Genomic DNA, 14,735 nt, shown 5'->3' with positions numbered 1-14,735 from the left:
AAAATATTGTTCATTGTAAACATACGATGATCATTTTTATTCCACTTGGATTTCTCCATAGTGGGCACAATATAAGCATAATCTATAATTTTCCATAAATCAAAGTGTTTAGATTGAACAAAAAGTTTAAATCTAACATACCATTGGGCATAGGGGAAATTATCTAATCTAGGAGCAATATTGATGGCATAACCTAAACAAGATGCATCAATCATATCCATAATGTATATATGCAAGCAAGATATAAAAATCAAAAATTGGATTAGCACAAAAAGATAACTTAGATATTTAACTCAAAGCGATTAGACCTTAAATCAAAGAGCACCAAGCTCTGATACCAATTGTTAGACCCTAGAGGGGGGGTGATTAGGGTCTTATACTAATCTAATCCGATTTTATGCCAATTAAAACTAATTCAAATATTATTTTTGCAAGATAGATGTACAATATGATATGAGCAAGAATATGTAATATGAACAATGAGATATATCCTATATGATAAAAATATATGTAAGGATATATAAACTAACACAAGGGTGATATAATCAAACTACAAATGTGATAGGGCAAAATATAGGCAATTGGAGATATAAGATAAATACATAAGTAAATGCGCCAATGACAAACTCAAACACACTCAAATGATCACGGAGTTCGGACCTTCCGTCCTACGTCTCCGCTCTCCACTCCCGGGGAGAAATCCACTATCACAACCGGGTTTTCTACGCTCACCCGAATAACGTTTATACCTCACAATGTCAGTTTTCAACGCTCACCGATCAACGTTCACAAACACTCACAATGTCGGTTTTCAACGTTCACCGATCAACGTCTACACTCCTCACACTCGGTTTTCTAGCTCACTGAAAACTTTACAATCTAATAATATAACAAATGATTTGTTCTCTACAGTAGATGAGAACTCAAAGTAAGCTCACTCTCAATTGTTACAACTCTCACCAACCTAATTATATTATGTATGAAAATACAATAAGCTCAATGTGGGTGTGTGTAACAAAGAATTAAATCAAATCTAAACTCAATACAAAACTAGCTTTAATAAAATGATAAACAAGCAAATAGATATAAAGTTAGAAAATAGAGTTTAGAAAACTTCTCAATAGATCAAGAGATTGAAGGAGGATGGTTGGATGCTCAAGCACCAATAGGATCTCCTCAAGCTCTTGTGAAATTGACTTCACAAACCCAAAACTCTCAAATGCTTAAAAGCTTCTTAAACAAACTTAAACAATACTTAAACCCTTGTTAAAACTTTGTTAAAAACATTTCTTGGATTGTTGAAGAGCTAAGATCAAAGGGGTATATATAGCCTCCCAAAATCTTAGCCAAAAACTCCAAACAAAAAACCAAAAAGCCCCAAACAATGGCTACAAAAAATAGCCGTTGGGAATGACAAGACAGAGCGGCAGTCGACCGTGAGAAACTCGCGGTCGACCGCGAGCAACTAAAAGGCAAAACTGGGCTTTTGAAAAGCTGACGGTCGACCGCGACGGTCGACCGTGAAACTCTCTAGACTGCATACGGTCGACCATTATGGTCGACCGTGAGCTAACTAAACTCATACTGAGTTTCTGAACTCAGGGACGGTCGACCGTGGCGGTCAACCGCAAACTGACATATGCAAAAATCTGATTTTCTGAATTTAAAACTCTGTTTAAAAATATCAAATAAATTCAGAAAAATATAAAACTTTAGAAAATAATTGTAGACATGATAATACACATGCTACAAAAATTAGTTTTCAAAAAGAACTTCCCAAATGAGAAATATCATTATTTTTGCAAAATAGTCTAAAACATAAAAATGTAAACATATGAATTTTAACATTTTAGCTTAACCATATTTTTAAATAATACAAAATAATTTTGTAGACTTAATAAAAGATGTATATGATTATTGTTAAGTCCAAAAACTAAGAATGCAATATTTTCATAAATATGCACATTCTATGCAATATATACTTAAAGCAGAATAATAAATATGAAATATGTAATCTCATATTTATAAACATGAAAACCAAAACATATATGTATATATATAACTATATATATAAAAAAACCAAAACGTGTATGTGTGTATATGATTGAGCTTAAGGTACTTAACACACATAATATAAAACCAAAACTAAATTATACCCAAGCTCGATCTTGATCTTCAATAAGCTCTATCTTGGTACACTCGCGGATGAAGCTTGAACTTGAATCTTTAACTTGAATTGCAAGGCTTCAACCACTATTCCACCAACCTCCATTTGATATGATCGTCATGGCACAATCCATCCAACCTCCAACATATTGTTTGTCTATAATGAATACAAAACATAAAAACTAGACAAATAATATTAGATGTAAATTGTTTGTAAATCATCATCAAAACAAGAAGGCCAACAGTCTACAATGTCAAGCTCACCTGCACAGCTAGACCAAGTCAGCCACTTGAGCTTAAAATGTGGGAGTGGGTACACCCACTCCCCATGATCTAAAGGATGCAGTATGGTTCTCCCCATCTCTAATGGTCACATCCTAAGATTTAAGGGATGGAGTTATGGTCCCCCTCAATCACAATTGTAAGCGTCAAAAATTGCCTATAGGTCCTCGCACACGGCTCGAGACAAAGAAAAGACGATGAACGTCGTCATCTGAGTCACAGAAGCTCATTTGATGATGACAAACACATGAAGTGAGTTGACGAACCATGCGAAACAACGGAACTTTGGAATAACGGAAACACGAACTGATCGGGACCTCCGCGTCACTTAAGAAAGACGAAATACCCCACGTGTCCTGTCCACTCCACAGATGATTCAATCATGGTAGCTTGTATATCTTCTTGACGGCTTTCAAACGCATCTTGAATCACACGATTCCGAGTTCGGACGACGAAGATATAGCTAAAATAGACAAGACGCACAGAACTACGTTCCGGGCCTCGGTGAGATACCTCTTGGTGTCTCGGCCAGGCCGAGACACCCAAGCCGAGACACCACATGGTGTCTCGGCCAAGCCGAGACACCCTTTGGTATCTCGGACCTTGTAGAGCTGTTTTTCCTATGATGCGCTTTGAATCTGAAGAAACTCAAAAGATGAAAATTGTAGACCTCCTTGTTATCTTTCTTATGCATCTTGGATCAACTCATTCTGAGATCTTATGCGAGAGATAAAGCCAAAATACCAACTGCCTTAGAATTCCGAGACAATGTTGGTGTCTTGGAGAAGAATAAAGATTTTGGCCATGATTTGATTCGAATATGAAAAATCTCAAAAAACAAAAGTTGAATATATCTTCGTCAGCTTTCCAATGTATCTTGAATCATATTATTTGGAGGTTATATGAGGAAGTTAGGGCAAAAATACCCGAGATACCCACTGGTGTCTCGGCCAGGCCGAGACACCCAGAGGTGTCTCAGCCAAACCGAGACACCCACTGGTGTCTTGGCCAGGCCGAGACACCCATGAGTGTCTCGGCCAAGCCGATACACCCATGGGTGTCCGCAGCCCTGAAAATCTATTTTTGACAGTTTTAAGCTGTTTTTCAACGTAACCACCTGGATTTATTCTAACTGATAAAATATCATCCAAAAACATGGTTAAGTGGTTACAATTGAGGATAAGAGTGAATCAATCGTTCTTATCCAAAAACAAAGTTCCTGAAGCCAATAAATAGAGCCCCAGGGCCTTTATTTTTTGAGGGCTGGAATTCTCGAGCGTTGGCGAAGCCCTGCCGGACTGAGGACTAAAGAGCCACGAATTTCAAAGAAGAGGAGTTCATCAGATCTGCAGCTCGATTCCTTCCCTTGAGATTGCTTCGGTTTCTTGATTCCTTCGCGAATCAACGAAGCTCCGGATCTAATCTGATCGTTTGGTGGTCCACGGATATCAACGTCCCCATCACTGGCAAAAATTTCACGTAAGCAGCGGGCGATAAATACCCGTTGCGCTTGTTTGAAGGAGATTATAATTTTAATTTTATTATGTAAAGGGCTTATAAAAAGACCGGTCTTTTTTTAAACTTGTTGTAACGACTGAAGTTGTAATAAGTTATATAATGAAGAAATTGATTTCCTACCCAAACAACAATCCCACAATTTGAGGGAGTGGTCATGCTTCTCCTCCGCTATAAATAGCACATGATGGATGTCAAAAGAGAGTGTTGGCCTCTTTGTTTTGACAATGTTTAACAAACAATTTACCACTAATGTAGTTTGTCTAGTGTTTGTGTATTTCTATTTATTATAGACAAACAACGAGTTGGAGGATGTATGGAATCGAGCATTCACGATCATATCAAATGGAGGTTGACGGAATTGTGGAGTGAAGCCTATGCAATTCAAATTGAAGATCCAAGTTCTAGCTTCATCCGCAAGTATACCAAATTGAGCTACATCGAAGATCTGTCAAGCTTGGGTATATTTAGTTTAGGCTTTATATTATGTGTGTTAGTACTTTAAGCTCAATCATATATACACACACACATATTTAGTTTTTATATATATAGTTATATATATATATATATATAAATTAGAAAACATATTTTTGTTTCGTACTTACATGCATATATATGATTTCATCAATATCAATTTTATTTAGTTCAATGAAATCATATTTACTTTTGAAATGTTTGCAAAATATGCAATTTTGTGAAAATATTATATTCTTAGTTTTTGGACTTAACAATAATTATATACATATTTTATTAAGTTTATAAAATTATTTTGTATTGTTTTAAAACATGGTTAAGCTAAAATGTCAAAACTCATATGTTCACATTTTCCTGTTTTGGACTATTTTAAAAAATAATAATATTTTTCATTTGGGAGGTCCTTTTTAAAAACTAGTTTTTTGTAGCATGTTCATTATCATGTCTATAATCATTTCCCAAAGTTTTATAATTTTTGGAATTTGTTTGATATTTTTAAACAGGGTTTTAAAATCAGAAAATAGTTTTCAAACCTGTTAATTCATGTGTCTGTTTGCGGTCGACCGTCACGTTTGACCGCCCCTGAGTCCAGAGACTCAGATTGGTTTTTGATGGCTCGTGATCGACCGTGACGGTCAACCGGATGCAGTCCAGATAGTTTTGCGGTCGCCCGCCACGGTCGACCGGCTGATGTTTAGAGCCGTATTTAGTTTCTATTGTTGCTCGCGGTCGACCGCAAAAATTCCCATGGTCGACCGTCGATCGCCCAATGGTCATTTTTGTATAGAATCTGATTTCTGATTCTGTGGGCTTTTTGGTCTTTTCTGTTGGGTTTTTTACCTGAGGTTTTGGGAGGCTATATATACCCCCCCCTGCTCTCATATTTCAAAATGATCTAAGAAATGTTTTAACAAAGTTTTAACAAGGGTTTAAGTATTGTTTAAGTTTGTTTAAGAAGCTTTTAAGCATTTGAGAGTTTGAGTTTGTGAAATCAATTTTACAAGAGCTTGAGGAGATCGTCTATTGGTGTTTGGGCATCCAACTACTCTCCCTCGATCTCTTGATCTATTGAGAAGTTTTCTAAACTCTATTTATAGCTCTTTTTATATATTTGATTATCATTGTTATTAAGCTAGAACTATATTGAGTTTAGTTTTGATTTATATCTCTTTGTTCACACACAACCTATTGAGCTTATTGTATTTACATTCATAGTATAATTGGATTGTGGGATTGTGTAACCTAGAGAGTGAGCTTACATTGAGTTCTCATCTGTTGTAGAGAACAAATTATTTGTTATATTGTGAGATTGTAAAGTTTTCGGTTAGCTAGAAAACAGAGTGTGAAGTGGAGATATCCTCGAGGTGAGGAGCGAAGACGTAGGTCGTGGGGACCAAACTCCATGAATAAAATTGTGTGGTGTAAACGTTATTCGGGTGAGCATAGAAAACCCGGTTGAGATAATGGATTTCTCTCCGGGAGTGGGGAGCGGAGACGTAGGACAGAAGGTCTGAACCCCGTGATCATTTCGTGTGTTTGAGTTTGCTTTGGCGCACTTACCCTTGTGTGTATATTTCTTATCGTTATTATCCATTGCTCATTATTTATATCATCCACTATCTTGTTTATTTTGTTTACCCTTGTGTATATCACTTATCCTAGCTCATATATCTTGTTGTATTTTATACTTACTAGAATAACTTGTTAATTAGTTTTAATTGGTATATAATCGGTTTAGATTAGCATAAGACCCTAATTACCCCCCGCCCCTCCCCCTCCCGGGTCTAACAGAGAGGTCTTGAACTCTTGATCAAGACCGAACCTATTTGACTCCTTAGCAATTAGTTCTCTTAAGCTCTAAGAGAACTGAGCCTGACTCTTTGCAAACTCCTTGGCAATTAGTTCTCTTAAGCTCTAAGAGAACCGAGCATGGCTCTTTACAAACTCCTTGGAAATCAGCTTGTTCGTGATCTCGTTTGAATATTCAGCTGAAGAGGACCGAACTTTAAGATCTCGGCGTACTTAGCCTTCAAGTAATCAAGCAATTGCTCGGTCGTCGAACTCATCCAACCGAGCTTCTACTACGTACTGGAGCTCCAACCACAACTTTGATCGGATCGTCCAAGGAAAGCAAACTTAGCACGAGCACCGAGGGAGGTGTCCTACCGCTGCCAATGAACTCATGTTAAACAAGATGGGTCATTCCCTTCTCCTCTATTGTAAAACGTTAATCATTAGTTTGTAATAAGTCATTCTTATAAATACAAACGACCCCTCAAATAGGAAGTTAATTTTTACACCCTAAAGGCACTGGCAGAAGAGACAAAGTTTTAATACGGTAAATGATATATCTTCAACGTAGTTTGAGAATCAAATCCAATATGGAGATTGTTGGAATTGTATCTTTAATTCTTTGTATAACTTTATGAGAACTAGATAGGGTTAGAGGTCTACCATGATCAGGAGATTGAGTTTCATCATGATAAGGAGTTTGTATCCTATTCTAATTAGGTTGTTAGACTACGGATGGGATTTTGGTTTCCCTATATAGTCCGCTATTATTGTAGAATATCTTGGAGAGAAGGAGGTAACTGCTATAATTGTAATCTAGTTCAACAAAGGGTGTAAATCGGATTCATAAATAGTGCGCGAGAGAAGAGGATTTCGTAATCTTTATCTGTGTAAAAGATTGCAAGGTTGGGAGTTTACAGTATTTGTCCGTCCAAAAGATTGTAAAGAGAGGGCTTCGCAAAGAACATAAGAGTCGATTATGTATGTGAGCTTGAGAGATTGCAAGACGAGTGTTGAGAGGTTCCTCTTATAACTCTTATTCTTGATTGTAAGTATTTTTTATCTTGTAAATTGTGGTTGACTTTCGAGTTGCGGAGATCTTAATAGGCAAGGACTTATATCCCCCCAACATCCTGTCCACTACAAAAAAAATGTAGTTAAGAGACGATATATTAATCATAGTTGTTGATTTATACAGTGGGTGGTTATGATTCCTTAAATACCTTACACTTACCATACCATATTACACTATTTTCCTAATTTACACTCAAGGTCAAATCATAACCATCTATTAAATAAATTAACGATTGTGATATAATAATGGTCTCGCCACTACATTTCTATAATAAAGAGAATCGGAGTCCTCTTTAATTACTTGTAGTACTATTTTCTCTATAATTTGATTTGTTTGTGTTATATAAGTATCAGAGATTTGAACTTCATTAAAACTATATATCCTTTCTATAATAATCCCATAATCTAGTCCAAACCGTGAAAGCTGAAAAATCAGACACCACATGAAACCAGGAAAAACGGAAGTCGGCCGTGAAAGTTGGAAATCAAATAACACATGAAACCAGGAAAAAGTTGGAAATCAAATAACACATGAAACCAGGAATCAAACCTCTCTCTCTCTCTCTCTCTCTCTCTCTCTCTCTCTCTCTCTCTCTCTGCGTAAATTGCACGGGAACCCCTACCTTCAGTTGCATTAAACCCCATCAATTTATTTACTAACACTTAGCACCTCCAAAATACCATTTTTAAAAACATAAATTGCAAAGTAACACCCCTCTTTCTCCAGGACTGAAGAAAATAAGTATTAGTAATGAGTTGAGGAGGGTTTTTGTGCAACTCATAGATGCGGGGTGTTATTTTGTGCAATTTACCCAAGTCTAATTATAATAGGATCCATTCATAAATAAGTTAAATAGTAATAAAAACTCAGCTACAAACCTAAAAAGGAATAAAAAGAAAACCCATCTCCTCTAACAAAACCCAACGTTCAAACAAAAAAAAAAAATCATTAAAAAAATTCATGAAAGGGCTGCATTTTCTTCATGGGAGCCACTCTCCCATAGAACTCCACCAAGTGCTTCAAGATCTCAACCCTAGTTCTGAGCATCAAGATATAATCGGCAGTCCCCTCGAAGATCTCATCAGCGCTCACTACCTCGTCGTTGCCCATCGACGGCACGAGCCCCTTGAGAGCGTCCAGCCTCTCAGCAACGCCCTTGCTAGAGCTCATGGTTTCCCTGCAGTATTTCTCCGAACACCTTCGGCTACCTTTTCTATTGGATTTTCGTTTGGATGGCTTTGTGCATTTTGAGATTGAGGATTTTGTTGTGAGAGGGAAGCTCATTTTTGTTGTTGGTTTTTTTTTTTCGGATAGCAAACGAACATTCTCGGGTTGATAGGGTTTATGTACAAGAGTAGGTTATAAAGGCACTTGTGAAATGGAAGAAATTACGAGCTTGCCATGTAACGCTGTGAGTTTGGTGCATGGGAGTATCTTAAATCTACATATTATAAAATTAGTCTTTCAAATCATTAAAATTGTTATCAAATCCCTAATCCCTAGATTATTTTGAAATTAACTCTCATATAAAGCATATAAGTATAGCACGTAGAGGGAATTTGCATGTCTCCCGTACCAGTGAAATTGCTATTAGGCAAATTTCATTAAGGGGTTTTAAATTAATCCTTCTAATTGTCACTTTTACCTTTGATCGGAGGGAAACTAGTCAAGAGTTGATGGTCTAGATTTTAGTGTTTGAGGGACCAACTTTATTAAGTGTATAAGGTAATCAAAAATTCAGATTGATATTGTAAGCATCAATAAAACACCTTATGATTACAAATGGGGTAGCTTGCAACTAGCACTTGCATGCAACTAAGATGTTGTAACTGTTCTTACATGCAATTATAGTTGCAACTATTTGGTTCATTTTTTAAATTTTCGACGTGCAGTTGCAGCTAACTTCTTATATGCAACTTGTTTTTCAATTATTTTTTAAAATTTTTAAATTTGAAGATTAAAAATAATATTATTGAAGTACATTTTAAAAATATTTTTAGAAACTAGTATTTGGTAAATGTGAGAGTACTCTATGAAAAAAATATTTATAAAAAATAATATTTTATTTTTTGGTAAATGCGGCACTACTTTATCAAAAAATAATATTTTATTAATAAATAATAGCTTATGAAGAAATAATATTTTCCAAAACTAATATTTTTGAAAAAGAATATATTTTCTTTAAAAATATATTTTTTGAAATAATTAAATAATATTATTTGAAAAAAGTAATTAGAAAAAATATAAATTTAAATAATGCCTTTCCTCTTTTTTCATTTTTGTCGGATGAAGAATTTGTGAATAAATCAGCATTTTACAATTCGCAGCAAGGATAATCGATAACTACCACACCACCCCGTTTCTATTCCCTGCATGCCTGCGTCCATAAAGGATGGTAAATTTGGAAATAAATATGAAAGTGCAGGGTAATGTTTGTAGGGGAAAAGTGAAGGCAGCGGACCGCGAACCCCGCGGGAATCACAATCGGAACGCAGGAAAGAGAGAGAGAGAGACGGGGGCGAGAACAAAGGCTGCTCCACAAACATTGTGGGGAGAATGGCCGGAGAGCTCTAATCTGCTCACGTGGGCCATATTTCCAATTATGCCCCTGCTTCTTCTGAGTCATGGAAAAGGCAAATTCCGAGTGGACGTTATCCCATGAGCCTCGGCAGCGACTGGCCCGGCCCCTGAAATTATGTACTTCCCGTAGAGCCGCTGGAGCACGCGGGAGGATGTAGAGGGATGAGCTTAGGGAAGGCAACGGCAGCGACTGGCCCGGCCCCTGAAATTATGTACTTCCTGAGGATGCAGCTTTACCCACCCATTTAGTTAAATGGGTCTAATTGGGCGGGTTCATTTTAATCCACACTAAACGGGTACTAAATGGGCGGTGTATATGTGCCCATTTGCCCGCCCGCGTTCCAAAAGAAAAACCTAGAACCCCCGTCAATCTCTTCCTCTTTCTCTCTGGCGGCTTCCCTCCTCCTCCGCCTCCTCCTCTGCCTCCGACGCCGCCTCCGACCCGGCATCACCCTCTCCCTCATCATCTCCCTCTGCGATCGCGGAGTCAATCCCGAAGCCCTAGCCGCCCTCGTCCGCGAGCTCTCTTGGTCAGTTGATTTGTTTAAATTGTTCTTATTTTTTCTAAACTAGAGTCTATTCTAATCAAGGAGATTACATAAATAGATCGGCTATTCTAAACTACAGTCTATTCTAATCAAGTTTTTCTAAACTAGAGTCTATTCTTATTTTTTCATGAAGTTCAGTTGATTTGTTTAAATTGTTCTTATTTTTTCTAAACTAGAGTCTATTCTAATCAAGTTTAGCATAATTTGCACAAAATTATGATAGATTCTTGAAGATATAATGCTATTCTTGAATTAAAATTGTGCCTTTGTCTATTATCTATATAGAAATGTAGTAAAAATAAAGTTTGCAATAGTGGGTATTTGAATTGCCTTCCATTAAATGATTACACGTATCTTTTGTTGTTGTACCCATTTAAGAGGTTTATAAGTAGTACATAAATTGTAATTTGGTGCTCTTTGGTGTTACATGAAGCCAATTATTGTACATTATTCTACAAAGTGTAAGCAATAATGTTTTCGCTTTTCAGTAGGTTCTATCACATAATCCTCTAGAGCAATGCGTAAGGGATTTTTTCCCTGCATATGGTATCTTTAATCACTTATGTTCTGGTAAATTAAATACCATATTCAACATTAAATTTAATTCCAAATTTATTTACCTACTATAGAAATTGTGAGCTTGCAAGCACAACGCAAGGAATCGATAATTTTATATGAGCTCTCAATCTGACTTGCCTAATTGATCTTGAGGTATTACAAAGTAGAAGCATGCGTCTAGATTTGAAATACTGCTCTTACGCTTCTGCAGAAGTTAAACTGATAATCCTGCACATTTCTTATTCTTGGAAAATTAAAAGCAATTATGTATATATCTTGATAGATGTTTCTCCTGATGTTCATGTCCTAATTAAAGAGATTTTAGTTCAATACAATGTAAAAGAGTCCAACAATCGTTCATCCCCCATTGGCAGGTTTTGTAGCATATTATTGTTGTACCTAGACTACAAGTTGGATAAGGATGCTCATGAGATATGATTTGAAGGGCAGTTCTATAAGATGTCTATAAGACTAGAAATGCTTTACAAGTTAGTATTTCAGATATTTAGAGACATATCCAGAAAAAAAGTTTACCTTAGATGAGAGTATTTAGATGGACAAATGACAATACATTAATTAATAAATGATTGCTTCGGTAAGAATTCAGAGCTAGTTCCATTGAGGACTTAACGAGGACGGGATGGTTTGTTCATGTGCCTACCAATAAGAGCACCATTTATAAGTAGAATCTAGTTGATGGAGAAGGTGGTGGGCCTAAGTGAATATGTTGAAGGGAATTAGAAAGGATACAGTTGCTGATAATTTGACTGATAACACTATCTTTAAAAAACTGAATGGAAGAGGACTTAGAGGAGGATTCAAGTAACCAACCAAAAAATGATTGTCTTTCTTTTTTCATTATAGTTTTTGGGTTTTAACCACAGTACAAAATCATTGATTTTTTCTCTTAAGAAGTGAGTCATTCTCGTCCTTGGTGTGTTGTGAGACTTTGAGTATGTGCTTGAAATCATGGTTTACTATTCTGATATCTCTTGAGAGGTTTAATTACAACAACGAAGTTCTTAATTTCAAAACTTTTTGGTTAACTTGATAATATTCGTCCATTCAATTTTATTAAGTGCCTTGACCACAGTAATTCATCTAAGTTTCATGAGGTCTGCATCCTCATTGCTCAATTAACCATGAGTCTATTGTCCTACCACTTCTCCTGAATGTCTTAGCTATTAGCCAACATTGCATATGCCTAAATCATCTCAGCAGATTCTCTCTCTGTTTATTCTCAACAAGAGTAACCTCTTACTTATTATAAATGTAATCATTTCTTATCCTACCTCTTATTATACTTACATTACCCATCTTACTTCCGCATTTCTGCTGCATTGATTTTTATACATGTCGTTAAGAGTGGAAGGAACTTCCTTTGCAAATCTTGATTATTCATAGTGCACTCTTATTTATTTTGCAAATGACAGTATTGGTTGTAGCAAGAGCATACATGGTGTACAGTCAACCTACCTTTAGCTGTAATGAATCACTTCTTTTTACCCAGCCTGCCTTTTATTTAATTTTTTTCTCTTTCAGATTTTCTATTTTCCATTGTCTGGAATTAATATTTTTTTTACATAAAGTTCAATAAATATAAAACGGTAAGTATAGCATCTCCATCATTGCCTAATTTTAAGTGTATTTTGGTTTGTTTTTTATGTAGATTTTGTCTAAACGCCATGATCTTGAGGATACTGAAGGGTAATTTCTACTTTACTCCTATCAATATGTGTTACTACACTGCAAGGTGTTTTACTTAGGCATTTATTAGGCATTTATTAGAATTTAATTCTTATATTTATACAAAAAAGTTAACTCTAGGTTACCTTAAAAAAAAGCAAATCCATCATCATCATGATCCAATCTTTCAAAGTTCAAATGGGGATGTGGAGCATGAGTCTAAGTCAAGATAGCTCCATAAAAGAATTTATCTGAGTTTTAGAATCCACTGTCAATGTGATAGTTACTCTCTATGGGTTGCCAAGTTGCTGAGCAGGAAACTATGCTAGAGCTGGATTTGACCTTAAATTTTTGGGCTAGCTCTTTGGAAGGAAAGTCTGCTAATATAAGAGAAGGCCTCTGAGTTCTTCTAAACTAGAACTAACTGGCCAATAGGCATGACAATTACGGTCGTGATTAGTGTTAGTTATAGGCTTATAAAATCTACATTCGTGATGATAATAACTCTGAGAAGAATATTGCTTTCTTGGCTACTGGTTATTACGAAGGTTTTTGACAATAATTTTGACACCGACAATCTTTTTTATAGATCTTATTATATCTAAAACTTGTTATTTGATATCTGGTAGGGCATGCTTAGATCCATTTGATGAGCCAGAATGTGAGGCCTATGATCTCTTCATCAATGAAGTTCTTTGTCTTGGCAAAGGTGAATGTTGCTTTGACATATCATTTTAATTCTTTCTTTGTTACTCTCAAAATTATTGATTGTGTTTCTTTACCAACTTTTGAAATCTAGTGTCACCTTTACCTCGCATAACTGTGTCTTGAGATTTCATATGAAAAAGGTAATATTGAAATGAAAGGTAATAGCATCTTCATGATGATAGCTTTATATGTTGTTGTAGTTCCTAAAGGTGCGTTAAGTTCGCCTATGTACAGCACTTAGAACTGAAATTTGCTTATTAGATAGCTCATTTGTTCATTTATCCTTTTATCTTACTCCATTGCACAAATATGTACTGCTTCTAGCTTGCGTCTTTTTTAATTAGACAGCTTGTTAACCAGTTTTACTTACAACATTACTTACATTGAATAAACTGAAATCTACATCTATATCATTGTTCTGTTAGGGGCATGCACGTGCTATATCCTGTGGAACTCGTTCCCAAGATGGCTGGATTTAGCTTTGTACTTTATGACTATCATCTACTTATCATGTTGAAATAAATAAATTATATATTGTCAGGAAGGCATCTACTTATTTACCATAAAAGCGATATTGCCTTTCTAAGAGATTCAGTTTCAATTTGTTTTCAGGCTGTCCATATTCATGTGTGAAAAGAGCACCCTATGCCTTCTCATTTACTGCTGAAAATGGTACAGCGCGTGCCACTTCTCAAGGTTCGACATGGTTTGAACTTCTTTAGCAGTGAAATGAAGATAGCATGCACTAGTTTTATTAACGATTGCTTTTAGAGGTCGGTTCAGACCTCACTAAAACATTGTCAAAACAACAAAGTCAAGCTCAATTGGCAATTTTTAGTATTTCAAGTGGGTGGGTACGAGAGGGAAGGTAGAGAACATGATACTTCATCTTAACATTATTATTTGCAAAAGAGAAACAAAAGAACAATATTAGTAATTTTAAAAAATAAAGTGCAAAGGGAACTGAGTGAATCTTTAACAAGACGTGGGGTTTTCACCTTTGAGCTGTCAACTTGGAGGAATCATAGGTTTGAAAATGTCCACAGGGTGGAAGCATTTTCTCATTTTATTTATTTCAAGAATACAGTAACTATACATCTATACAATGCTCATGTGCAGTTAAATATACGTCGGGCGGTGCTGGATTTGACGGAAATAGGGGGAGAGGGAGGGCGGTGATTGGTGTTGCGTGGCTGCAAGGAGGGAGCGGTGCTGGAGCGGTTTTGTGAGAGGAGGTGGGTTCTGGTGTTGGGTTCTGAGTTGAAGGAGAATAGGGATGTTGAAGGAGATGAACAGTAGCGGTTGAGAGGGACTGAGAGGGGGAGAGAGGAAATCGTTGATTTTTGGGGGTT

The 14,735-nt window shown here is 36.2% G+C and overlaps 1 long non-coding RNA gene across 1 annotated transcript; it reads left to right on the top strand.

Annotated features, from left to right (window-relative positions):
• On the top strand, positions 10,931–14,320 carry LOC109822717. Its single transcript, XR_002242243.1, has 3 exons — positions 10,931–12,696; positions 13,305–13,384; positions 13,996–14,320. It is a non-coding gene; the product is annotated as an uncharacterized LOC109822717 (long non-coding RNA).

The sequence above is a fragment of the Asparagus officinalis genome, chromosome 8 (assembly GCF_001876935.1).
Source record: "Asparagus officinalis chromosome 8, Aspof.V1, whole genome shotgun sequence".
In the NCBI taxonomy this organism is placed as follows: Eukaryota; Viridiplantae; Streptophyta; class Magnoliopsida; order Asparagales; family Asparagaceae; genus Asparagus; species Asparagus officinalis.
Note: the sequence above shows the minus strand (reverse complement) of the source record. Positions and strands in the feature narration are given on the sequence as shown.